Source organism: Crocodylus siamensis, chromosome 8, assembly GCF_052110815.1.
Source record: "Crocodylus siamensis isolate JL-2025a chromosome 8, ASM5211081v1, whole genome shotgun sequence".
NCBI classification, from domain to species: Eukaryota; Metazoa; Chordata; order Crocodylia; family Crocodylidae; genus Crocodylus; species Crocodylus siamensis.
This window is the reverse complement of record NC_143402.1, coordinates 16103803-16130298: the sequence shown is the minus strand read 5'-3', so window position 1 is coordinate 16130298 and position 26496 is coordinate 16103803. Positions and strand designations below refer to the sequence as shown.

At 45.5% G+C, this 26496-nt stretch overlaps 1 protein-coding gene across 3 annotated transcripts in view; it reads right to left on the bottom strand.

Moving 5' to 3' along the window:
• Positions 1–26496, bottom strand: part of PAK3 (p21 (RAC1) activated kinase 3) — a 210777-nt gene that overhangs the window by 94074 nt on the left and 90207 nt on the right. Inside the window, exon 1 of one of the 3 annotated variants that reach the window (XM_090059183.1) lies at positions 23063–23250. The exons of the other annotated variants lie outside the window; for them this stretch is intronic. The gene's annotated coding sequence lies outside the window, so the exon portion shown is untranslated. Of the gene's footprint in view, positions 1–23062; positions 23251–26496 lie in introns of those variants that run through there. 3 annotated transcript variants of the gene reach the window in all.

Below are 26496 nucleotides of genomic sequence, written 5' to 3'. Positions count from 1 at the left end.
AGCGGGGAAGGCCCAATGTGTGCATACGTGTGGGTGGGTGGGTAGGTGTATACTGCATTGCCATTTCTGGCTTCCATTCTCAACTGCACTCACTCCTGGCTTAGGTACATAGATGTCCCTGGACACAAGCATGCACACAAGTCCAGTTCACCCTGGGATCTAGCCTAATTTGCGTCCACAAAGGAATATCTGTGTATTTTAGCGTGGGTGTGTTGCAAAATCGTAGGCTGCAACATCATTGTTTATTATTATTTATGATCAGCAGCAGCGTTAACATGAGTAAGAGCTTCCGCTCCAGGAACAGAAGGCGTTTCTATATTGCTTTCTGTGTTTTAAAAATATTTCTCTTGTATTATCAAGGAAAGATTTATGAAGTCTGATAATATTTTGCTCTTCTGAAAAGCCATTTATCTCAGGCTCACAAAACCCTCTACCAACACTAATTAATTAAACCCCATGACAGCACATAGGTAAATTCCAATATACCTATCCTTAAATCCAATAATCTGAAAGCACTCCTGGAATGATCAATGTGCTATGACTAGATAAATCTTCATACTCTGCTACCCAGCCACAGCCAGAGCCTTGGTCTTTCAACTAGCAAAACTTGGGTCTCTGCTGCTCAAGCTAAATGATAAAAAGCCCTGGAGGTGCCACTGCATGTGCTGCACACTGCCTGTGTCTCGCCTTACCTCCCACACAAAGCCCACCCTGAAAGTTAGGAGGTTAAGTGTAACCGGGAACCCCTGGCCCTGTTACTAGGAAGGTAGGGGAAGGCAGAAAATTCAGGGTAGCAGCTAGCAGGTGGACTGAGCCAAGGTCTAAAGGCCAGGGGGGTCCTGATGCAATTAGCTGCACCTGACCCCCAGTGCAAGAGATCCAGTCACATGCCTGGAAGAAGGCTGGGCTTAGGCATATAAACCCAGATCCTAACCCTGTGGCCCTGGCTGTGGGAAGACAGGGAGCTCGCAGGAGAGAACTGGCTGCAGCAAGAAGCCAAGCCAGCTTGAGAGAGGTACTTGAGGGCTGGAGGGATAGAAGCTAGCCAGCCTGAGAAGCAGGGCTTGAGCCCCACAGTTTATGGGGGCTTTATGTTTAAAGTTACAACTGGTTAGTTTGCTGTTTTGTGTTAGAGATTTTCTACCAGAAGAGTGGATTGTGGGTACAGGGGAGGAGGAGACCACGGGTTGGAGTGCCTGGGTGGCACTCCCCCACCACCAGTGACAGAAGCCACCCCCAGCTCCAGGGACTGTCTCCACAGAAACCCAAAAGTCACACTGAATTTGCACCGGTAAGAATCTGGAGGTGAGGTGGGGCCAGGGAAAAGCTGGCAGATGGGTCAGACCACAGGGACACCACGTGCCATGCTGGCAGACCCCAAGGCTCACTACACTAACTGCAACTCAAATCCCACAAGTCTGCAGTGAGAACAAAGATGAGGAAATGGAAGGGTTGAGAAGACCTGTCCATACACACATCCCATAATAAGCCCATGGAATTAGGAATCAAATTAATAATGGCACCTGTCTCAGAGCATGTCCAGAGGACATCTGTACACCTGCTTTTAAATACAGGGACAGGGGCCTGCAGTAATGTCCCCTGCTGAACACAAAGTCCTTCTGCCACCAGGACTGATAATGCCCCTAATACAGCTTCCAACCCCCTGCTGACATGCACAGCAAAGGTCCAAAGGTCTGGTCCTGAGTTAGACTTCCTGCTATTCCAGCATCCAGCGAGATGATTTCATGTTTGAATCGCTCATTCTGGGTCACTGGCAATAATGACCAGAGCTGGGGTTTGCTCCTTTTCTCTCAACAGGAGCCTGATGTGGCCTCCTGTGAACTCACCTGATCAGCCCTCTCCTCCGCCACCTACACAGGGTCTAGAGCAGGAATGGCGCAGAGCTGGTAGTTTCAGAAAACGTTCTTGTGATGGAGAAGCCATTTCTTCCCCAGCTCTAACAGAGCTCTGGTCCCATCAGCAGGCCGGGCTGAATATTCACAGAATGCTGTAGGCTCTGATTGTTCAAGGGAGCCGAAGCAAGTTAAAAAGCCTAACTTAATTCTGTCCTTTTGAAAAACACCAGTTTATTACCTACCTCACGGGGATATTATGTAGAATATTAATTAGCTAATTGCTCTAAAGTGCTAAGTATTGTTGTCGCTTTCCACCATTGCTATATGTCTCTAATGGGCATGCCACTAGCAACTAAAATGTGCCCTTCCTTTCTAACACAATGAGGCCACAATGCTGGATGCGAGCCCTAGCAAGAGAGTTGATGTCTTGGATTATGATCTTTTGAGAGAGCCCTGGCGACTGAGGCTTCTTCACCTAAATGACACTGGATTAGTCTAGATTAGAACAAATTTTTCTTATTTATCTCTTCATCGCTCAACATTGGTTTAACTCTTGCTTCAATCAGCAGAGTGTAATTTGGCAATTTAACTGTGCAAAGGCAGGGATTAAACCAGTTAAAAGGCTGGCTGAATTAGGGGGTTGCATAGTTTGACTAGAGGATTTTAAACCAATTTTACTATACTGGGGTAACATCTCTAATACAATCAAGCCCACACCTGCCTGTGAGCTTGCTTCTTGCCAGGCTAATGGGACGATGGTGTGCCCCTCTTTGCTCTACTGACTTACAGAGAGTGTGTTTACACTGTACTAGATGTGACAGCAGCATGAGCAGACAGAACAAAGTGAATTAGCTCCTTGCTGCAATGACTACAACAACAGATCCAAGCCAGTTAGCTTAAAGCTAGTTTAGATACGTCTCCAGAAACTGAAGCCAGCGGCAGATCTTGTGTCACTCTACCCCTAGGAACAGGGAATGCAGCGCTTCAACTGCTCTGGAATTCAGGGAATTGTTCTCCTCTCCTCCTCACCTTATCTATAGGGACCTACCTAAATTATGGAGGCTGCCTCCAGATTTCACAGTCCCAGCACAGCGTCAGGTGCCATTTTCGTAGCAGACACAGCGGTGCTGCCCCCCACCTCTAATTGGCTGAGGTGCCCCAGAAGTTCCGCCTCTCCCTGGAGATTGACATATGGTAAATCTCAAGGAGGGGTGGGACAGTTTGCAGCTCCTTTCCCTCCTCCCCTCACCACATTTTCCTGCTTTTTCACAGTTCCCACGCTTTTTCACAGTTTCCGTGAAAATTGCAAACTCATGAGTTTGGTAGGTCCCTATTTCTATAGATGCAGAGGGAAAAAAAAAGTCCTTGATAACTTGGTAGCAAGAGCTGTCAAAAATCCAATTCATATGTGTCTGTGTGTGCGCGCACACGTAGAAAATTATTTTGTATCATCCAGCTATCTCACTAATCTCCTTTCTACCAAACTAGGTGGATACAGGGTAACAGAGTACTACATTGACTGGGCTAGATTATCATAGTGTGGCATGCACATGAGGTGTGCAATCAGCACGCAATTTCAGATTAGCACCCCTTACCCCAATCAGTGGCTACATGACTTTGCTTTACAGAACATCAAGCAAGCAGGGGCCAATAACTCTTCTCCTTCCCCTCCTCCCAGGAGACAAACGACCAAGTAAGTCAAATGATAAAGAACCATACAATAACATGTCATTAAGCTGCAAACAATACTGGGACAGAATAGATAAGAGCCTAATATGATCTGAAATAATATTTCAGGAAAATCTAAGACGCTGCATTGAAGGGTGCAGAGAGAATATAAAACATCTTGCTTCTTTCCTAGAAGTGTTAAATGGTCAAGCTAACATCCCTTGCTCTTTTGAGGGGACTTTTCCCAAAGGCTTGTCTACTGTGGATGTGGCTTACCTTTCCTTGGTTTGTTCTCACTGGACCGCTTACGAGCAAAATGCTCTCCATTCCTTAACCTTCTTTCTCACCCTCTGCACTCCCACAATTCCTGCTAGGCTTTTTGTGTGAGGGAAATGCAAGTGGCATCTCTAGGAGAGAAGTTCACAATTGTCTCTAGTGGGGCGTGCTCAGTTTAGGCCTTTGTTCAGATACCAGGTCTGAGCAGGAGAAAAACAATGCTGCTTCAACCCCGGGGTGAGGCTCCCCTCGGAAGAACCAATAGCCCACCCATAACACCACTCAAAGGTGGCCACACTAACTGGAACTGATATTGATGTAAACCGCTTCTGGATCTGAAGATCTACCAAGTGTCCATGTTCATCATTTTGGTCGCGTATAGATGGATCCTTTATTACACCTGTGCTGCACACCATCATTGGCAAACTCAGCATGGAGAGTAGAGCCTGCACAGGGCACCAAGACCCAAGAACGATCTCACTCATGGAAGCGGTTCCTTCAGGTCAACGATATTAGCCTTAGCCCGGATTAGAGAGCATCATGTGGAAGTCTGCTGTCTATGCAGCCCCTATTCTGCTTTCAGTTCAGAAGATAGTTCAGGTACCAGGAGACAGCCCCAAAATTTAGGACACATGGTTGTTTTATGATGCAGTGCTGGCGCTGGCAACATTGACAGTGCTGTGGCCAATGGACCATGAACTACACTCTTCCTTGAATTGTGAACTACATCTGTGTGACACAGGTCCTAGATATTCTTTAGACATTACATGCTTCTGAGACCGGACCAAAAAGGGAAGATTTCTTATTAAGGAGGGAGTTGTGCCACAGCTTACTGGGAATATCACCTTCCTTACTCCAGGAGTCACTCCAGTGATGTCTGTGGGATGACTCCATTTAGCCAAGAGCAGCAAAATCAGACTCAAACCCAGGTGCTCTCTGAACCCCGTAAGCATGAAATTGTTGCATCTTTCAGAGCCTGAGCACGTGGCTGGCCATTCGGTAAGCATGGCCGGGGTTCTGAGTTTGACCAGCACCCAAGACTAGTGAGATCCATGGATGCTGCTATGAAGTAAAGGTTTACTACAAGGACAACTCCTAATACTTAGCAGCCAGGATTCATTGGGGTGGGGGGAGGAGAAAAGGGAGTGTCTTCCTCAAACAAACTGTCACTTCAAGGATTTTTGGAAAACTATTGTAATTCTTGCTGTTGGATGCTGTGAAGTGATGCCTTGGTCCAGTTCATATCTACAAGTGGTATATCATGAAGTATAGGCATGTGGTTATGATTCTGATGAGGGGAGACGGAGGAGGGTATAAACAGGAATGACATCCCAAATCCCTCTGAAAGTGAAATGAGCCCAAACGCACTTCAAAGAACAAGCTGCAGGTGTCCCAGAGGGCTCAGTGCTTTGGGGTGGGAAGTCTCCCTGAACAGATGCACTCTTTCTATGAGAGGGGTTAGCAACCTGAGGTCTGCGAGCCGGCAACACAGAGCCATTAGATCTGGCCCATGGACGTGAGATCTCAGCAGCGTTTAGTGCTCGCCTAATGCTGCCATGGGGACAAACTCCAGATGGAGTTGCTCTCTGTGGGGACACCCCAGGGACAAGCAGAGGCAGCAACTATTTCCCACCACCCACCTGCCTGCCTGTGATCCAGGACGGTCATTCCTGCTACAGCCAGAAAAGATTGCCTACCCCTGTTCTTGAATGCAGGGAAATGCTTTCAGGATGTAAACTGTTTCTGGTTTGTATAAACCATGCCAGCAGACAGCTTCACACTGTATATCCTCAGATCTCTGGAGATGGAAAAAGGGAGCCCTCTGAAAAAGAAGAGGGATTTGGGAACTAGCAACTGAAAGAGCTGGGTAACAATCATGTGCCGAGGAGAAAGCAAAACAATATAGCAAACAAAAAATGGTGCAATAGTTACCAGATTCAGAAGTGTCATATCAAGACATCAGCTATTCACATATTAATACAATCACATGGATTGTGTCATGGAAATTACACAAAAATGTGAGCTCAGATCATGTAAATAGAGGAAGAAGATGACTCAAAGGACACTCTTTTCCATAAGGATAGTTCCTTGGGGACTAAAACATATGCCACAAAACAGCAAGGACACATTTAACCCAGACTACCAGTTCAAGGAGATTAGTTTATGCTAAACAATCCCAGTGCTTAACTCAGAAACAAGCTTCAAAGTCCATTTAAGTGCAGAAGCCTGATTGCAAAATGATTCAGACTTGAGGAAATCTCCCAAACTACCACTATCCTGAGAGCTCCTGAGATCCAGTTAGCAGCTCTTTTCATTTGTAACCTGGCTCTCTTTCCAGAAGGAAGATGAGAAGGATAAATGGCAGTTTCCTGCCTTTTGCAAATATCATACAGCAAGTTTGGTTTTCTCTGCTCTACAAAATCAAGGCAATGATCACATTTCTGCTAGGACTGCTAACATTGCCATGCACAATTTCTGCTCGTGGGGGATTCATAGATCCTCCGATGGATCTCAGGAGCTGGCTCCTCTCTTACCCAAACTGAAACAATGACCTCATTCATTCCCAACTACTTCACATTTAATTGGACCAAACTGGTGGATGCTATGGTTTGTGGTATATCAGTTCTGAGACCTCTTGGATTTGAATGTACTTTGGCTTCAACTTCATGTCATCACAGGGCAGGGAGAGGTAAGGGAGGATGCAACAGAGCAGCCTGAGAAATCTGGCTCCAGCATTTACAGCTGGCCCAAAGTTTTTTTCTTTTGATGGGGAAGAGCTCTGGTCTCAGTCTGCTGCTGCTAGCAGGCAGGGATGTCCACCAAGGAGCAAGGAGATGTGCAGCATTAATAGCATCAATAAGAAAATTATGAGCCTATATCAACACTTTGGAAGCTGTTTTATGACACTTGCCTTTAAAACCAAGAAAAAAACAAAAGTACTAAACTCAGTTATACATATTGAAGTCTTTCTTGTTTTCCCCTACGCCATGATTCTGCAGTTTGCAAACAGACACAAACAAACAATGACCCTTTAAGGACAAGAAAAAGCTGTCATCAGCTATAACTCAGCAAATCCCAAGTAACAAGGAGAAATGAAATCAATGTTTCCCTGAAATTTAGTGCATTAAATAAGAGGAACAAAAGCTTTTTGTACAAAAGGCTGGGCAGTTCTATTGGGTCTGCCACTCCCCTGATACAGGTTATATCTGAGCAGTCTGGACTCTGGAGATCCCTGCTGTTCTGCAAGAATTAAAGGGATGCAATATAATATTGTAGATGAAGTGCTACAGACTAGTTGCTAGGATTTCTCTACCAAAAAAACAACAACAATACTGCATAATCAAATTAATACAGCTCATAATGCTCTCCTCACCACTATAATACTCAGACATGGGGGGAAAAAAACACCCATGGTCACAGTTACAATCAGCCCCAGCTGTCTATAGCAACTTTGTCTGTAGCACTTCATTTACAATATTGTACTGCATCCTTTCAATTCTTGCAGAACAGGGATCTCCAGATTCGAGACTGCACAGATATAACCTGTATCATAGGAGTGGCAGACCCGAGCTGCCAGGCCTGCAAGGGCCCCTGGATTTTTTGGCATGCAATGAATTAAGAAGCATTACAAAACACAAAAATATTACTGCAAGGAAATTGTTACCATCTGCATGTTACAACTGCCCTCTACTAAGTAAAATAAGTAGAGGGCTGAATCGTGCTTTGCAGGCCATACCCCGCTAAGAGCTAATGGAGATTCTCTTCTAGCTTTTGGAGCATGAGCATCTGAGTCGCCTCACTGCAAAGCTCCCAGTGTCTATGGAGTGCAGCACGGCAGTAACTCTGAAGTTTTCATATACTTTTAAATCACTCTCTCTATTCTAGTCTCTTCAAGCATAATATCAACACCGAATGGCGGCCTGCTCGTAGCTAGATGAAGACGCTGCAACTTTACGACCAAAATTAGACATTCCTCATTCACTGTGTAAAGAGCATGTACTAAATATACTAACTATAGTAACTAAATAACCAACACTGGACATTTGCTGCTCAATGTTGAGAGCAGATGGAAACTCCCGCATTATCACTGTGAAATAACCACTCTGCTCTGTAAACTGCCTTCACTTGAATCAAAACATTCCCACCCTCAAAATATTATCCAGCTAAAATACATGGGGCCAAAGTCAACCTTCAGTTAAACCTGTGCAGCCTCATTGACTTTAGTGGGGTTTCGGCCAAACAGTGTGAAATTACATCACTTGCATCTCCGCGTAGCTTAGATAGCATCATCTCAGGTTACATAGGAACATCAGTCTGGAAGGGACCTCCTGGGTCAGAGAGTCATCTCCTGCTATTACAAGCAACTATGTCATATAATCCCTTTCATTAAGTGAACAAACTCCATTTTGAAAGTGTATGTGCCTCATTCAAGTACACCTCAGACTGGCTATAGGTGATCTATTGTGGCGTAACCTGGCACATGAGAGACGTCACATACACATGTCCAAGCTATAACAAATAAGGAGACAATGAAGCTTAATGACAGAACGGGGGGGCCTAGGTTCGTTGCTTCTAACTGCTGTGCAAAAAACTTCATTGTACTGGGCTTTAGTTTTCCCATGGCTATCACCAGGATAATGATGCTGACCCTCCTTTTAGATCACATTTAGATCTAGGGATGAAAAGTGCTATACAAGAGCAAAGTATTTTTATACACCCAATCTACCCAACAGGTTTTTTTCAAACCCATTTCAAATCCCTCCTTTGCAATTCAGTCTGTGGATAATTTGCTACCTGTGTGTTTCTGTAAAGTTTAACCTGTCCGAGCCTAGCACAGGTGTAATTTCATCCCCAGGCTCCTCTGACTTAAAACTTTGGTGCTTCTTATTGTGGATCAGGTATCAAAGCGACATCTCTATGAGCCAAGGGCCCTTCAGTACCCCACAGCACACGTATTATTCTCTCTAAGCATTGACTAGCTTAAGAGGCCAGAATCAGGACTTTTTCTTTTTTTTTCCTCACTTTTTATAAAGAAACAAATGCAGAAAAAAACATGAGAGGCAGAGCTGATCTTTTACCCCAAAGACCGAAGACTACTGCATCGTGATGCAATGACCTTGCTCAGAAAAGAAAAAGGTTACGTACACGACAGCGCAAGTTGCAGAATAGGGTAAAACAATGTCCACCTAAAGTTATGCTGAAGAAAACATAAAACACTTGTCCAGTGAACTGGAGAGAAAAAGAGCAAACTTCAGCCAAATTGGCGTGTACAGAATCTCTCTCCACACACACACAAAACAGGGAACCAAATGAGCAGAAGTGCTGTGTAGGTAACCAAGCACTGAGCGGAGAATCTGTTTTCTATGAACTGCATCTTTAAATGCCAGGGACGCTCCTCTGCGCTGTGAAAGACCTGCCATTTTGTGTTTTGTTCAGGGGCCAAATGTTGCAGGGACAACCCCTGGGGGTTTCTCTCATGGAGATGTTATATTTGTTCTTCCCTGTTGGTGTTTTTTTTGACCGAATGACCACTGAGATCAGGGGCAAGCAAACTGCAGCCCATGGGCTGGATCCAGCTGGCAGTGGACTTCATTTCCCAGCAGTCCCCACCCACATGACTGGGGCCGGTGGCAACTGTGCTGTGGTAGTACAAGGCTGGGGCTGCCGTGCTGGCAAGGAGTGTGGCAGGGCAGGAGGCTGCTCCAGAGCCGCTGAGATCTTGCAGTGGGGGCAGCTTGGTCTGGGGCCAGGGCAAGAGCTGCAATCTACAACCTGCACGCTCTGGGCAGGGGTGCACAAGCAGCAGATCGTGGCTCTACCCCAGTTCAGGACCACACCATCACTGCTGCAAGAAGCCAGTGCACAGCCACAATATGCAGCCTGCACGCTCCAGGCAGGGGCGTTCAGGCTGCAGATCACGGTTCTGCCCTGGTCCCAAACCAAGCTGCCTCCACCACAAGGTCCCAGCTGCCCTGCCATGCACCGTGCCAGCATGGCTGGGGCTGGTCTCCATGGCAACTCCAGCCTCCTGCTATCACAGCACAGCTGCGGCTGAGGTCTCCATGGAGACCGGCCCCAGCCATACAGGCAGGGGCTGCTGGGAAGTGAAGTCTGGCTGCCGGCCGGATCTGCCATTTTGCCAACCCCGACTTAGATGGAATGACAGTGTGTGCTCATGCTCTCTGTATCTGAAAACATAAAGACGAATAGCTTTGATTGTCATCTCTTTTTGGCAAGGGCCACCTTATTATTTTGTTGGGCAGCACCTATCATAATGCAGTCCTGGTCCATGAAAAAGTCTCCCAAGCACAACCTTAACAAAAATAAGTAATACAAATAAGTATAATAAATAACTCACACAGTTTCATTTTAATTATCTGCAATGCTATGAAGTATATATAACAATGTTTTGCAATCACAGTATCATTTTTATCGCATATAAAATACATTCCCTCCACAACCCCCAAAAACAGCTGCTAGAAATTGGTGTGCACGCTATATGCAAGGAAACATGGTAAGAGCAGTTTCTACCACTTTCTGACCAAAAGTAAAATTCAAGTCTGCATATGATGCACAGTGGCTGCATCTACATGAGACGCTACTACACAGTGGTTACTACTTATTTAGTACTTGTATAAACTTGTTATACCTTGTTGGGCCTTTCAACTTGTTTATACAAGTACTAAATAAATGCACAGTAACTCAAGTTACCAGGCAGTAGTGCCGGCAAAAGTCTTTTTTTGTGATGCTACTGTGCAGTAGCGCCATGTCACATTTTTTGCCATGCAACGCTACCGTACAGTAGTATCAGGCTACTGCACAGTCAGCATCTTGCGTAGACACAGCCAGTGAGTAGAACAATGAGTAGGCTCAGCTCCCTGGAGCAATGAGCAGACTCGGCTCTCTAGTTCCCGCTACTCAATTACTTACTACAAGGAAAGGTCTTTTTTTCTTCATTCTGCATCTTACTCCAGGACACACTGTGTGCAAGAAAATACAGTATTTTAAAGTATACAAATGTGGGCTCCTCCACACCAGTGTTCTGGTACAACATGGGTGATTCAAAATTCAACATTTACCATTCAATGCTGTTACTTTACTGAGGTACAGTGACTTACTAATAATTATTGAATGGTATAAGTACCACAGTTTTTCCATTAAAAAGGAAAAAGAAAAAAAAGCATGCTTCCATCAGGAAGTAACAGCAATATTTGGTGGACACTGGGCACATCTACACAAGATGCTAAAAATGCAACAGACTAATTGTACTGCACATTAACACATCATGGCAAAAGCTGTGCTAATGCGCAGTAGAATTAGTCTACTGTGCATTAGTGTCACCTAAAAGACATGTGCTGGTACTACTCTCCGTTATTACAAGTACAGGTAGTCCTCGTCTTACAACATTTTAAGTTGCAATGTTTCGCACTTACAACGTTTATCAATTGACACTCTGTTTCAACTTTACAACGCCAGTTTCAACTTAACACTTGATCTGATGCAATGCCAGTATAAATACATTCATGTAGCTATATTACTCATCTATAATTGATCAAGTACAAAATTCTGGGGTATTTTTGGTGAAAACAGGGTATCGGGCCTTCCAATCCCCCATTTATAACATTGTTTCTTATGAGAAAATTGGTTCCAAGTGACGATGTTTCGACTTTGCCGAGTTTTCAGGAACCAATTGTGCCGTAAGTCCGAGGACTGCCTGTACTAAACTTAATGCATTGTAATTACAGCGCATTAATGCCTGTGTAGATGTTCCCACTGACTTTTTACAGTTCACCATCATATTTCCTATTTCAGCTACAGGCAAATGGGACAGTTCCTATGGGTAGGGTGAATACTGAGTTTTAAACAGCGGCTACTGCATAGCAATCCCCACAGCCCACTGGAAATTAATGCAGCAAACCGAGAAAATTCTGAAAGTGAACTTTGTATTTTTTTAAATCACTTTCATTTTGTTACAGTATGTTTATTTACATATGTGTCAGCACAGAAACAGTCAGTCATCTAGCAATATGTATAGCGTGCTGAAATTGCTATAACGACATCCTCCCGAGAAAGTCCTGTGCACAGCAGTCAGATTCCATTCCCCAGTTACACGTGTATGTAACAAAAGATATATTTTCTACAGGAAACTTGCAGCAACAGCAGCCTTGAAATGACTATACTGTTTAGTATGGAAAACCTGTAGCAAGCCTCAACTTTTCCAGAAAAGCATTTTCCTATTTGTTCAGAGACTGCAAGAAGAGACCAGCTCAAAATCATACGTCTTCTGCAGTGTTTTCCCAAGATCAAGCAAGAAAAACTGTATTAGCCATACATCAAAACTGCATTGCAGCTAAATCTGCCAATTACTTATGGCAAAAAGGGAGGCTGATTCATTTGACTATATGTGGGCCTTGGCTGGAGTTTTCCCAAAATCATGCACAAAAGAAATTCAATAACATTCTAAAACAAGATTTTAAAAAACAGGGCTAGAATCATCAGAAATTCCTGAAACCAATTTATTTTTGTAACAATTTATCTTCTAAAGACATGTAGACACCAAAATACATTTACATACATGCCTCCATGGGGGGACCCAAGCACATATGTGTATAGAGCCAAACAAGTGAAATGCCATGAAAAGTGTCTGAACAGCTATTAAATTCTCCATCCTCAGGGGAGTTCTTATTTCTTCCATTATAAATCACACTGCATTATGTGGCCACCTGTGTAATGTGTTAGTGGCTACCTGATGACCCAGACAGCCACACAAAACACAGCAAGCAGCTTGCTGGGAAAAGAAAGGTTTTGATTCCATTTCAAAATGGTCATAACATTTTTTTAAATTCTGTACACACACACCCACACATACACTAGATGTCTTTATAGTGCCATCATCACAGGATCTGTTGACTTGCACACCTCACTAAATCACAAATACCAAGGTACCCTGTACAGTGTGCCTAACTGCATCTGTGCATTTCATATTAAGTCAGGATTCAGTTTCTGAAATCTCTGGAGATCTGGACCCGGAGAACTCCTGTAGGTCTCTGGCAGAGGCAGACAGAAGTAAAATGGGTCTGCTTTTTCAAGGGGATCCTTCAATGCAAGCCCAATATCGTCTTGTAGTTAATTGTTCCTGTAATAGATACAAACCCTGTTATTTAGGCATCTAAGTGCCTGATTTGCAGATGCAATGGCTAACTGGACTGTCTCAATGACAGGATTTGCCCTGAAATCAGTTGAAAACACAACAGTTACTATTCAATGCTATCACCTCCCTGAGGTACAAAAGTCAATGTTTACCAAGGATATTTACCACTAGTGGGTGCAAATATACGGTTGTGTTTACTGGCTCTAGTGAGAGGTAGAGTGGTCCAGTGGGCAAGGACCCTGGGCAGAGACTTGGCTTCTACTGCTGGCTCTGTCACTGACTTGCTGTGCAACCATTGGAAAGTCATTTCACCGCACAGTGCTTCTGTTTTCCCACGCACCTTTGGCTGTCTTGTTTGAGTTGATTATAAGTTTATATGAACGGAGTCTCTCTCAAATAAAGCAATAGTCTGACTGAAGGCTCACAAGAGCTCTGAACACAGCCACTGATGAAATGCATTCAATTCATTTATCTGCTGCCTGTAAACTTCTCACGCCAGCATCAGAAATCCAGCTGATTTTCTGAGCGGTGGAAAGCAAGTCTCTTCCTGTCTCCCCTTTCTGCAGGAAGGGGAGGGATTCAACTAACTTGTTTCCAAGCTCCATGAAACTCTGTGGAGCATCTTACAGTGCTGCATGAAAGAACAGAGCCATCACAAAAGACCTTCTTGGGACTGAAACCCACCAGCAAGCTAGGTGATGGATCTAAGACACTTCTGTTCTGGAGGCTGCTTGAAAAACACATGGACAGGTCTTTATCCATTCTTTCCTAGAAGCAAATGCCGACATAAACTGCATTAGGGAAAATTCCTTGCATTGCTATACTAAGCTCTAGCAGTACAAGCACCATGTGCAGAAAGCTCCATGTCCCACCATTGAGACACTCCAGTTAGCCATTATAGCTGCAAATCAGGTTCTTAGATGTCTAAATACCACTGTTTTGGAATATCAGCAATATCTTTCCGGTGTAATCACTCCCTTGGAGTAGTCCTGTGCATTCTAGAAGACAGCATCCACACAGCAGGTAACACGCAGGTAACTACAGCAGTTTAATGATACCAGTATGGATATGCTAGGAGCTTCCATATACAGAGAAACCATGACTCAGTGAATAAAACAGACTAAACCAACGGTTAATTCAAGAACTGGACAGTTGACCTCAGACATTGGCTTAAACTTTATCCATGTGCTGCTGCTGCGATCTGCCTGAACAAGCAGAGGCAGGTCGGGATGACCTGATGTTACTAAGAGCAAGAGAGCTCTCTTACCAGGCTATGTGCTCCCAAGGCCCTACTGCTTCTGCTCATTGCAGAAAGGTGCCAGTATGTCTCTTATCCAAGTAAGTTGGTATCACAGCTGCTCATATATACAGATGCCTTAAGTGTCCAGAAAGCTTCACAGGGCATGAAAAAAGACAAGGTCTATGCTAAGAAGAACAGGTAGACCAGAGTCGGACTGTGGATGCAGTCACTGGCTGCACTGAGGGTGGTGGCACTGAACCCCAGCGGAACCCCCTAGAACAGCAGTGTCACACTTATCCAGGATCCACACTGCACAGGGTGTTTGCAAACACCACCTTCAGTGCAGGTCCTAGACTGGCTGGAGTGGGATCCATGCGCAGCACACATCCCAGAGCAGGCATTGCGTGTGGCGTGGTCCGGCCAGGGTAGCCATTACGTGTAGTGCGATGGCTGCTCCAGCCAGACTGAACTACACATGACACCCATTCCGACCACTCTGGGATCCAAGCTACATACAGTGCTGGTCTCAGACTGGATGGAGTGGCCACCGGATCAGGTAGGCTGGGAGCAGAGGGGATAGAGGGGGTAAGGGAGAGAGGAGAGTGTCCATGGGCCAGATCCGGTCTGCAGACTAACTCGGGTCCACAGGCACACACTATGCCTCGTATGAGTTCAATCAACCCAGCGGCAGCACCGGAGGCCAGATAGCAGGACTTGTTTGACATCCTTACCTTAAACAGATATGTAGTCTGGAAGCACCGGGTATGTCTACACATACACTTCAATGCGCAGTAGCCTATCTTACTGCGTATTAAAACATCACGTCAAAAACCATGCAATTACTTTAACATGCAGTCAAATAGGCTACTGCACGTTAGGACAGCCTAATGTGCATTTATTTAGCACCTCACATTGGAGGTACTAAATTTAATGCACGTTAGGAAAAGCATATTAATGCACATGTAGACATGCCCACTGAACAGCAAGGCTCTTGCTACACACATTGAAAAAACAACCTCATTCTTTGTACAGGGGCCAGTTCTGGTAACCAATGCAGTGTGGACTCCTTTGGGGTGCTCAATAGCAGTCAGAACCAGCTGGGAAGTTTATCTGCAGCTCATGGGCTCATGGACTAGAGCTGTGACCAGCACTTCACATGGAAACAAAAGGGAGATGAGTCTCCTCACTTCCCCCATTCCATGAGCCCTTCCCAATCTGGCCTGAACTCGGACAAGTACAAGTAATGGGACAACTTGGGACAACAGAGGGAGGCTTCTGTAAAGAGTGGATAAGAGACAGGGAGTTTGTTACATGAAAGCCAAGGATCAAGCATATGGGATGGTATTGGAACATATAAAGCTAAAAGCAGGAGGAAGACACAAAGGAAGAGCATGGGAAAATGGTGTTAAAAATCTTAAACAAGAAAGGCTGTACTGTAATGCAAGATGCACCCTTCAGCAACTTCCCCCTGAATGTTTCGGCCCAACCACCCCAAAAAACAACACCATCCATGGTGTTTGGGGGCACAGTAAAACAGAGCTCAAATCTGCTGCTTTACTCTTCTTTCCTACAAACCTCACATTCCCAGCTGGAGCTCCCAGAGGCCCAGTAATGAAGAGGAGGTCACAGGACAACACACACAATGTGGCTAATAGTCACCACGTCCATAGGAAATAATCAAGATGCTGACCTGAGCCAGCCTAATGCCTGTTCATTAAAGGATCAAATGAGGACATGGAAGCTCTTTTCTGGAGCACACAGGCATCATTTCAGTAGCTGAAATATTCATGCACCAATAGGAGCTGTGGTGTCAGTGTCTGCCCTGATACAAGTGAACCTGAGCTCAAGGTACAACAGTTTGTGTTTTACAGAATGGAATCAGAATTAAAGGCTTTTTTTCCACACTTTCACCTCTACAAGTGTGCCTGCCTTTCTCTACAAGGATGTCTCAGATACAAGTCCAAGCTCATCCAGGGAGCAGATATACACAAGGGCTGAAGTAAACATTTGAATAAAACCAAGTTCTGAAATTTAACTAAGAGATTTGCATTGTTGCCCCAAAGTCTACTAGGCAATAGTAGCTCCAGTTCTTGCAAACTGTGTTACATGAGGACTGTGGCTGGGTGCACCTGATAAATATGAGCTGGCATCTGGGCACTGCAGGGAAGCGTTGGGAAATTTCAGTTCTAAAGGATTTTTTCTTCCACAATGGGGAGAAGCGGATCAAAAGACAACTCACAAAGTTGCAACCTTCACTACTGACCCAACACAGAACCCCTTTTCACAGACACTCCCAAAATAAACCCATAGCACTGGCATACATGTGAGCTGGGTTATTGCTCATGCAAAAGCCCAGATGTCTTTCCTATGCAAAATGCTGTGGGATCAGTCCCATGAATTTAGGAAGAAGATGAGAGGGGCCAGTCAGAGGTCAGCATCGTGACACAGCCTGTGATACTGTAATCACAGGTTGTTTTAGATCCAAGTAAGTCTAAGGTTGTAAAATCAATTCCTGTAAACAGCGTATCATACCACCTGGTAAACCGGCAAGTGTGGGCACATGCTGAGCCAAATGAAGGCATGGGCACTACTGACCCATGCCAGGGGCCTACTTCAGGAGTCGGGAATGCATCAGACATTCCACTTTCCATTCTTTATAAAAGCAAATGCGTAGCCCTTCTTGTCATGAAGAACACATTGAAAACATGGCCCATGTGTCACCGAGGCAGGGAGGGGAAGGATTTAGCTGCTGCTCCATGGGGAATGGTAAGAGAAAAGAGGTGGATAAGACACGTGGGACAAGACCCTGTTGCCATCCCTCATCCAAGTAATGGCAGCACCCTTAGTCCCAACATGTCACAATACACACCCGCAGTTGTTTTCTTTTGGTCCTGGTCCCATTAGAAATGATTACAGCATGCTGTGTGCAGACAAGGGGCAGACTAAAGGTGATGCTGTCAACCTTAACTTTGGTGCTTCCCAGTTTCAATTCCTACTCACTGTGGCACTGTAGTTTCCTGCATTTATTTACACGGCTTCTACCATACATTCCCATTCTTTCAGGGTACAGCTCACACAGGTTGCCTGAAACACACCACTTACACAGTGTCTGTAATTTTTGGCTTCAGTGTGCCCATGTGCTTTATCCACCCACATGCCCAAAGTTCATTCAAACAATGCAAACTGCAGACCAACCTCTGCTCAGCAATTCTAAGGATCTTCAAAGCAAAGCTCCTGTTTGAGTAGGGGTTAACCCTATTTAAGAGATGCTTAAAAGGGACTTTTCCAAAATTCCTATGGGAATTTGTGAAGGATCTCTGTAGCCTGACCTTGAACAGTCATTACTCACACTGCTACCAACAGAAGTCACAGATGCTTTGTGTAACTAGAAACAGCAGAATTAAATCCTATGTCTGCCAGGCACTGGAGAAGATGCAACCTGAGTGGACTCCCCGTTCCATGGGCAGGACAGTCAGTCCACCAGCATTGTGTCCCGTCATAGACAAGGTCCACAGATAGCTAATAGTCTTTGCCACCAGAAATGAACCATTTCTCCTGGAGTAGGTCAACCAGATGTTATCAGAAAGCTGCCTCTTTCCAGTTCTTACATACAGAGACTAATCTAATGCTCAGTAAATGTCTACATGTGCACGGGATTTACTGCATAGTAAATTAGGATAACGCGCTATTTGCTAGTACCAGGAAATACAGGTACATTAATGGCGCATTAGCTACTGCACAGTAGCGCACTGCTGCCTGGCTAAACCCTGGTGCTGCCGAAACAGCTGCTATGTGGAAATCAGGACCTGTCCCAATCCACATGTGGCCAGGAAAGATGTCCTGGCAGCCGGGACTTCTGAATCCCAGCCACATGTGGATCAGGACGAGCCCCGGGGCTGGCACCCAGGGGAGTCTGGAGCTCTTCCTGGCTGCTACATGGGGACAGAGCAGAGTGGGAAGAGCCCTAGACTGGACTGCTCCTGTCAGGCACAATTTGCTGCCAACAGGGGCCCATGTGTAGATGTGTGCCCCACAGCACTTTGCAGAAAATTCAGGCACATTAAGGGTCTAGGGATAGTCGGGGCAGAAAGCATGTGCAGAGGCAGAGTAGGAAGGGTTGAGAGCATGGAGGGGAAGAGGGTGGGGAATGGGGTGGCATAGTGGAGGAGAAGGTAGGCAGGTGAAAGGCAAGGAAGGCGATAAGGGGGGCCCAGTAGGAAGTGGTGGAAAGGGGCAGGTGTAGACTTGACCAGAATCCCTCAGCTGTGCTCAAAACAAAGGTCCCACGAGGCTTTGCCACTGCAGCTGCCTGTCATTCACAGATGACAGCATTCAACTCAGTCACTGATCAAATCAGGAAGGAATCAAAGCTGGAAGTGCCAAGACAAACCACTACCCAGACCCATATGCTCTCACAATACTTTCTTTGTGTTACCTCCCAAGCTATCAGCTTGCTGGACAGGATGGGAGAATTTACCACACACCATTGTATGGGTCCAAATCAAGACTTTCAATCCCAGAATTGGATCTGAACTTCCCCAGAGTTTTCAATGGGATGGACGGGCTTCTAGAACCAGTGACCATCTACACGTCCATCCCAACCATCACTTGACATATAACAGAGCTTCAAAATATTAAGGAAATTAATGACAGTTTCAAGAACAGGAAAATGCCTCAAACCACAGGTTGTATTAGCTTTTCCTACCCTGCTCGCCTGCTTTTTCTCTTTCTTCAGATGCAATAGCTCTTGATCTCCCTTGAACTCTCATATACCCCGTTTCACTCACCTTCTCCGGTAACTTATTCCATATGTTGGATATTTGGTATGAAACAGTCCTGCCCAAGTGCCTCATTTATTTCTCTTCTCTCCTTTGAACCCTGTTCTCAATAAAAACAATTTATCTTCATCAGGTTTGAAATCTTCTGTTGGGTCACCTCAGGGTCTCTTTGCTCTTTTCCTGCTCCTTTAAACTTTTCCTTCCAACTTGGCCTCTTCAGACTTGGTACCACCTTGGTTTTACCTTATGAAGTACCCTCTCCTAGCAATGTAGCTTCTTGCTCAAGAGAAAATATATACTGAAGAGCCAGTTGAGCATGTCTATCTAGGGACATGATCCTGGCCCTGCATTAAACCTTTCCTGGTTGATAAGGAAAGTGGCAAAGACAAAATATCCATGGATTTAACACAGGAATGCTGGAATGGTTGTCAGATTTAATGATACTAGCCACTGATCCACTGATCTACAAGTGCATCACTATGAAACTTCTCCCTAAAATTTGAAGAAGGTAGTAGAAAGAAAACAGAAGTATTTTATGGTCCAAAACACTTCTGTAAAACGCAGGAGTTGCTGACTGGTACTGACTCATCATCATGTACAGAGCAGGGAAACCGGAAATCAGGACTTCTGAATCTAGCTACTAAGAAAAGACTCCAGCAGTGACAGAAGCCAAGGCAGATAGTGAAAGAGGAACATCACAGAGGGCTCCTGCCTGTCTATGCTTAAGAACGATAGGGAACGGAAATCAAAAGCCCAGGGAGACCAGGCCAGGGCCAACAGTGATGTTAACACCCACAGTTAACAGCAACTTGCAAGTATAAACTGACTGATACAAAAACCCAGGTTCAAATGATAAAGGGACTTGCAAAAACCTTCATGTTTTGAGGACATTTGATCTAGTCTCTTAGGTTATGGACAAACAATCAAAAGAAAACCAGTTGATAGGAGGCACAAACTTAGAGAACAGCTGATGCACAGTAAACTGCTTATATGCAACCACCATTACCTCCCAGTAAATGAAAGATGAGCTGGGGCAAGTCGGCCCAGTGTACAGCAGGGGTACACTACCCTGGCTTAGCTTGCACTTCTCACCAGGCATGTAAACAGTTATTGCACCAGTTGTTGCTTATTTGTCCATATCGTAAGTCCACAGTGGGTCCTTTACTGTGCCTGCCAAATTCCGGGGAGGTTTGAATCCAGACCCAGAAGCAAATTCTGTGCATCTCTAAATAAAGCCCAGAGGTAAGAAGGCCTTGCTGCAGGGGCACAGGGATCAAAATGGGAGGGTCAATCTGTCACACAAGGAAGAGCAAATTGAGCATGTCTATCTAGGGATGTGACCCTGGCCCTGCTGTTGCCAATGGCAAAATTTCCACTGACATCAGTGGGCAAAGATTTCACCCAAGGAGGTTGAACAGGCTTTTTTATCTAAAGCAATGGCTGCTCCATGGCTTCCTTGAGACCCTGCATTGGAGGAGAGAGGCAAACCTCCACAAAGGATGGTGGTGGCACCTTTGCCTGGGCCAGATGAAGGTGTCAGAGACTTGACGCTGGGCAGCAGATGAAAGCAAATAGCACAATGCTCAGGATTACCCATACAGACTGCCTTGCTTAATGCCTCCTGCTAAAGCTTCAGCTGTCTCCTAAGTTTTTGCTGCCGACAAGAGGGACATGAAACCTTATCATGCAAGAAAAGCCCACCACACCCGGGACACAAGTGCACCTGAGATGAGCTTTTAATTGCCACAAGTATCTAAACAAGTAGGATCGGTGCCATCCACTCGGACCTGGAGCCTGGAACAAGCCCTCTCTCAGACCTAGTTCAAGCTGCCTGTTCATTTCTTGCCTAGCTGCTCATCCAGGCCAAGAACAACTTCTCCTTACAATCCTAGAGCATCCTACCCATCCTGCCACCCAGACCCAGGACACCACACTAGTCCAGTGAGTGCCCAGGAGCCCTGTCTACAATAAACTCTTACTGAAAGGTGCTCACTGCTGATACCGGCACTACAGGAGCGTAGAGAGCCCATCAGGTCTCTAAGCACCATGTCATGTATGTCAGGAGAGGTCTAGAGGCATGATGATTGAAATGCTATGTCCTGTTTGCACAAGTGCTCCAACAACTACTGCTGGGGGTGGAGCCATGGTGGAAAACCTGAAGAAAAGTTGGTTGTGACCAGAGAAGGGAGGCACCCAGTGTGGCTCCCACACAGGGATGCATGGGGTTTGCCAGCTGCCAGACGTTGGCTCTTCTCCCCGTGAAGTCATCCAGCTCCATAGTGCTGCCTCACTCCAGGGGCAAGGTTTACCCTCCCATCCCCCTGCTTTCCCCCAACCACGAGCTCACCTGCCGCTTTCCACCACTTCCTACTGGGCCCTCCTCATCGCCTTCCTTGCCTTTCACCTGCCTACCTTCTCCTCCACTATGCCACCCCATTCCCCACCCTCTTCCCCTCCATGCTCTCAACCCTTCCTACTCTGCCTCTGCACATGCTTTCTGCCCCGACTATCCCTAGACCCACGCTCCACACCAAGGCCACGCTTCCCGCTCCCTCTTCCCCACCCACCCTCCCCCTGTCCCAGACTCTCCACTGTTGCCGCCCCTTCGGGCCACACACTGCACAACATTAACTAAAAAAAAAAAAATGACAGGAGACATTGGAAAGCATTTCATCTCATCATCCCTACAGGCCCCAGCATATTCTTTTATCCCCTCCTCGAGCAGACAGTTTGCCGTCTGCAGACCTTAGTGTCTGCTTCTCCCTGCACCCTTTTGACTGTGATTCCTATTTCTCCTGCCGGGAAGGTGCAGATCATCTCTAAGTCACTCAGCAAAGTGGAGTTTGATCTTTGACCTTCTGCTTTCCCAAAGCCACGCGGGGCTTCCCCTGCCAACAGCAGCATTTACCATTTACCTTTCAGTCAGGAAAAATAACCCATAGCCCAAATACTCTTTGCTGTGGGTTAAATTTAAGAGCCACGGGAAGCATGAAAGGCGCAAGCTCATTTGCCAAAGGCCAATAAAATAACTTGCTAACTACTGGCTGGTGTGCCACCTACCCCAACACAGTTCACTTGCAGTAGAAACAGAAATGAATCAAAACCCCAAGGCCCCCGCACCGAAGTCTTTCACACTTTGTCTCGCAGGCCCACAGCATCTTCAGAAACCATACAGAATGAATATTAGTACATAACATTAGTATGCTGAATAATACTAAAGAAAAAAAATGGCTCAGAGCTCTGAAGTGTGGCTCCAACCTGGCACCAGGAAAAGCTGGATTCAAAAAGATAGAAGATAAAAGGGGGCACCAGTATGGAGAGCATTCCCCCTCAGAGAAAAGGAGACAGAAACAGCAAGGCATCATGCTGTAACACTACCTCAATTGGCTAGTGTACAAGACTGGGACAAAGGGACAACCCAAGAGAAGGACAGGCTTCATTGTGGCATCACAAACCACCAGCATGCGTGTGTGGGGAAGATGAGAAACGCTCCTATGTTTAATTGATTTGGGGAAAACTTAACAAGAAAGTGCAATTAAAACGGGGAATTTGAATCGTTTTGCCACCAGGGATCAAAAGAAAAAGGCTTTCTCACTCCTCTGCAGAAGCACAGCCCAGGGAACTGCATTGTTGGGATAGGATTTGAAACACACCAAAGACAGCTTCTACAGCAGGCGTCTGTGTTGACACAACTTGGACACCGACGTCGGCTTTCTGGATTTTATTTAGCCAAGAGTTCCCTGCCATAACACACCAGTCTCCCCCTTTAAAAAAATCCAGATGCTACATGATAATACAGGTGTCACCGACGGAAAAAATGCAGAACGCCGGGGACACGCCAATCTAGCCTTTCCCCACAACCGAATATCCCACCCAGCATCAAAAATCTTGGCTGATCTCCTTCCCCTCAATCTAGCCGGCGGCTGTGACAGGCATGGGAATCTCGAAGATAAACAGAACACATGGCTATTTATAATGTATATTGCAGGCAGCTTTAAGAAAAGCGACCATAGGCCATTCCTGTCCCAGCTCAACAGCACACGATAAGGCACCAATTGCACTGACAGCCTGACAGCAAAAATAAAGGCATTACCTGCAGTTTGTCCTGTCATACTGCACCCGATTGTCCACCTTCAAGGTCTAGTATTGTCATCAAAAGCAACCCCCCTTCTGGCTTAGTCCATCTGCAGGCTTCCCATTCTCCCTGTAGAACAGCTTCTGACCTCCAATCCTAACATTAGTAGCTTGGATGCTTCACTGCCTCCTTGCTGTTCCCTAGCCCATGTCGTCACCAGGTTTGGCCTGCTCTCATTGGCTGGGCGGGAGCAGATAATAATACTACTAATAGCACGGAGAGGGCTGGAATACACAAATCTTTTGTTTCAAAGCAGTCTGCGCAGAGAAAGCTGAAGTGGGAGAGGGAATCTAGAAACTTGAAGAAAAATCACACAAGGCAGCTGCAAGAAACTGCTCACAAGCAGCAGATCAACAAAAAAAAAATTAAGTGCCCAGCCCCAAAATGTACACACAGACTGAGACAAAGCTTTACATGCAGTCTCATCCCTTTCACTCCTGTCTTTATTTTGAAAAATAAATGACTCCTCATCCCAAACTATTTTCTATGCTCAGCCAAGGAGTGAATAGTGGGACACTGTATTTCTTACCCACTGTTTTCACACAAGTTCAGTGTGATGGTGAAAGGTCTGCTTCTCTATACAGGTCCTATGTTTCTCTCTTGCACGCACAGATTACAGACAGAAGCACTGTAAACTTCTCCTGCAACCCACAATGATACGGCAAAAGAGTGAGGTCTTTTTAGCTCTTGCAATCTTTGGTTTTGATCATATTGAAGGTATATCTAGCTGACAGCTGTAACTTTGGTTTGCATCTTAGATTGTGACACTGGTTTCTTGTCGTGCAGTGAAAGGATAAAAATATCAGGAAACTTCATTTAGGTTCCCAGAAAACCCTTCAGCTAAACATCATGCCAAGTCACTGCTGAATTCTATGCGATTTTGCAGCAATAATTTAATTCTGCACAACCCTCTGGCCAGTCTGGAACAAAGTGAACACTTTGATGCAATAAGCCACAGGTTAGCCTCAGAAGATTCCCATTTCCCTTTTTTTTTTTCAGTGTTTTTCCCTTCCCCACCCCCCAGTTGAGGATTTTAAAGTGCTTGAAGAATCACATCTTCCAGGACAGTCTGATCTAAGTTACTGTTTCCCCCAAACCAAATAACTGAATTAATATATAACATAATAGTTGGAAAAGCAGGAACTCATTCCAGTTTAGTGACAATGACCCGAGTCTAAAAAAATCATAAAATACAACCACTTTTTCAATCTCTAAAATGAATCCACCTCTAGGGTGAGGCATGCCAACTGTTTAACACACTTATGCTGCATAACACAATAGTTTTTGGACAAGAAATAAAGACTACCTTTTCCTAGTTGAAACCTGGGAAGAAATTTAGGTAAACCAAAGGTAATTATCCAAGCTAGAATAACAAGCATTTCCGGTCCTGCGAAGTGCCTTGTGATCTTCAGTGACCACATGTGATCATGTCTTAGCTTTACAATTCATTCAAAAGACTGGCTCCTCAAGTGACGACACCATGCTGAGTCACTGAATCAATAATGACTTGGAAAAGCACCCCTCCTGAATCATTCCCACCCCTTCCTATTGCAAAAGAGGTTTCTCAAAAGTCTTTTTTCCTAGTCCTGCTGTAGTACAATGCTACTTAGTTTGTGAGATCCAATATGCTCACAGTACAAGGTATATGGCAAGCTGGTATGCCTGTTCCCAAACCAGAGAGAGATGTTTGGTCAACCTTGCACGGATAATGCCAACGTTCACTAGGGGCAAACCTAGCAACTTCCAAGCAGTCCAAGAAGGAAATCCCTTCTCCATGCTACAGGCAACAGGGGACCAGTTGTGCTGGTAGGTAATTTAAATAGGAAGAAAATGGGGTCAGAACACAGGGGAAGTTTTCAGGCCTCGCGGCAGCTAGATCTGAACGAATGCATGAGGAACTGCTTCTCTCTTTCTGTCCCGGTAGGATGGGATTTTCAAAAGTACTCAAGCCAACTGTCTGAATTGGAGCCAGCCCCTTCACAGAGTTTCCACTGCAGTCTTCAACGACAGAGGTGCTCTGGTACTAGAGTTATGAGTGTAATAAGTGACTACACTAGACTAGATGGGCTGAAGCTTAGTAGCAAACAAGAGGCATGAAGAGGATAATGGTATGGACTTAGTTCTACATAAACTTACCCCTGCAGCTCTCCTGAAAGTTTACCCCACTTTTGGCAGTCTCCCTTTCCAATCTTCAGGAGAAGATCCCTCACAGGGAAATAAAGGACAAGAAAGAAGGGAAATTCTGGTGCAAGGAGAGAGGCAGAAGTCATCACTATATGGGACCTCAGAAAGGAACGAGATCTTGGGGTAAAGAACAAAAGCAGGAGAGGGAAGCACACATGGGAGAATGAGGGAGATAACCAGATACAAGAGGGAATTAGCAGCAAAGAGACTGCAGGAGCAAACAGAATCAGCACAATCCCTCTGGTCACATTATACCATCCTTCTGGCTAAGGGGGATGAGCAAAACCAAAAAGAGAAAAATCACCAAAAAAATGGAACTTCACTGGCACACAGGCACTCTGGTCCTTGATGGGGAAGGTCTCCTAAAAGCACATCCATTGTTCCCACCCCATTATTTCTGAGGCTCATACACTTACCTGGAAAGGTCCCTGTATGCTTCAAGGCAGACAGACAAAGGGAACATCGCTGTGCTTGGTATTCCAAAGGGTTAAAAGCCACCCCCTCCCCGCTGCAATGATTTCATGGCCAGGGAATTTGGAAGGCCCAAGGGCACTGAAATTCTGCTTCTCAGGCTGGACTTGCTCAGCAGGTAGGACCCTTTGGACAGGCCAGAATCTAGCTTAACTTGATCCCCACAGCTGTGCTGGATCACCAAACAACTACCTCTTTCCTACAAGGTTGGCACAGGAGAGACGGTTCCCTGCTAAATATACCCCTTGCATGCAAATGCCTGGCAAGCTTTTTGGTGCAAAAGCCTGGCAAGGGAAATGCAAGTTTTTTGGTGCAAAAGCCTGGCAAAGGGAAATGAAAATGCAATATTGAGCTGTTGTGTATCTAAAGACTAAAGCTAGAGGTGGCATTTATGCTTGGCCTTCTTTACCAAATACCTCAGTCAGCCCAGCACTAAGCCCCAACCAGGTAAGTGGCCGAAGCCCCAGGTCACACTCCCCAGGACTCTGTTAGGTGCCAATTTTGCCCCTGGAGCCTGTCAAAGTAACCTGCTTTAAACCTGAACCCCAATTGTTGCACCTTGTGGAACAGTTGGAGTAACCAGAGCACAGGGTGCCTCAGACACATCCCCCCGGCTGTCCCTGCCACATCTGCTGTGGCAGAAGGTGGCACAGAACTGATTGCATCTACTCAATTCCTGCTGGCAAGAGCCCAATGGCTGCTTCTAGACACCAACAAAGTGAGGCCCTATGGTAAAA